Genomic DNA, 1,776 nt, shown 5'->3' on the forward strand with positions numbered 1-1,776 from the left:
TTGAAGACCAAGGAGAGGGAGTGGTCATAGTGAAACATCCAAACATTTAGTATCTCTGAAAAGCCCTGAATGTGCTCTGTACAGGACATCCAGACTTAAAACTGTGGCATGTATAGTCTCAGAGAAATACACCAAAATATAATGTCCTCATATGAGGTCACAGGGTCTCAGGGGGTTAAAATGCAGTGCGGGTGTTTTTATATGAATGTATCACTGAAAAGAACCGACCGTTTTCAGAAAAGCTTTGATGCCATTTTAATTTCGTCTTTCCTAGCATTTGTGAGCGCAGCGCTTATTTGAATACAGCCGTTACCGGGGAAACCGCTATATCTCAGCTCCAACAGCGCCTCTTGCTGGCAGAGAATGAATTTGCATTTGCAAATCTGTGGGAAACACTGGTGTCTGTCATCAAACATAAACAAAAAGCATGTTTCAGAACAGTTTTGAGAAGGTGCTTTGAGCCATGCATTATTACTATGAATTAGGCTACTACTACTACTACTACTAGTCTTTGAGAAACACTAGTGTCTGTCATCAAACATAAAAAGCATGCTTCAAAACTGTTTTGAGAATGTGCTTTGAGCCGTATTATTACTATGAATTAGGTTACTACTACTACTATTACCATCTTGTGCCCTGCAATAATCATTTACTCAAACTCGCTTTTATGAGGGGGGGTCGGCCAAACATATCGGCCAGATATTGGCCTGATATGTAAAAACGGGCATCGGCCAGAGAAAAACCCTTATTGGTCGACCTCTATTGCTGACACTTAAATTAATTGAATGCAAAAGGCACTTTATTTTTTCAAAAAATTAATGTTTATTTGTTATGCATGTTATGTAGTCTATGTTTATTAAAAACAAGTTTTGTAATAACCAATTGTTCCGGTCCGGACCTTTGACACTGATGAAAATTAGATTTGGACCTTTGAATGTAGACTTTGACAACCCCTGGAATAGACTGTATTTCGACGGAGATGAAAAGAACTACGAACTTTGGGAAACAAAATTACTAGGCCACATGCGTTTACTAGGACTGAAAGACACGGTGTTATCAGAGCCCCCAGCGTGTGGTGATGAAGATGAAGATGATGCCAACAAAAACGAGGAAGCATATGCTGAACTTATTCAGTCTCTTGTCATGAGAGATGCCGTGGACGACGGTAGGAAAGCTCTACGGATTTTGAGGGCCATTCGCCGTACATATTAAACCATTCGCCGTACATATTACACAAAGTGATGCAGACATAACATTTGCAGAGTTCAAAACCAAATTGAGGAATTTTGAAAGTACCGAAAACTTCCACAACAGCACCAGTGAAGATAACGTGATGAGAGCGAGAGCCTCGACCCCGGAATGGAAGGGGAGAGAACGGCTCGCATGTTCGGAGTATAGTCAAAAGTTTGGACACACTTCCCATTCGTATGTCCAAACTTTTGACTGGTACTGTATATAGAATATAGTATATAGCCTACATAAACAGAATATACATAAACACATTTTTTTGCAAGGATAACTCAAATGTGGTGATCAAACACTTATAATATCATAGGCCTATGTAGTGGAGGCAGGGTATTTAACAATTTAACAATAAACTTTATTATTCAAAATGAGTCTGACATCAGTGCACTTAAAGGGGTCATATGATGCGATTTCAATTTTTCCTTTCTCTTTGGAGTGTTACAAGCTCTTGGTGCATAAAGAAGATCTGTAAAGTTGCAAAGACTAAAGTCTCAAATCCAAAGAGATATTCTTTATAAAAGTTAAGAGTCA

The 1,776-nt window shown here is 38.9% G+C and overlaps 1 pseudogene; it reads left to right on the plus strand.

The window, feature by feature from the left end:
* Window positions 1-1,023: 1,023 nt before the first annotated feature.
* The window catches only part of LOC107724012 (codanin-1-like), a 17,736-nt pseudogene continuing 16,983 nt past the window's right edge, over window positions 1,024-1,776 (plus strand).

This window comes from Sinocyclocheilus rhinocerous, unplaced genomic scaffold (genome assembly GCF_001515625.1).
Source record: "Sinocyclocheilus rhinocerous isolate Xijiao unplaced genomic scaffold, SAMN03320098_v1.1 scaffold1056, whole genome shotgun sequence".
Taxonomy (NCBI): Eukaryota; Metazoa; Chordata; class Actinopteri; order Cypriniformes; family Cyprinidae; genus Sinocyclocheilus; species Sinocyclocheilus rhinocerous.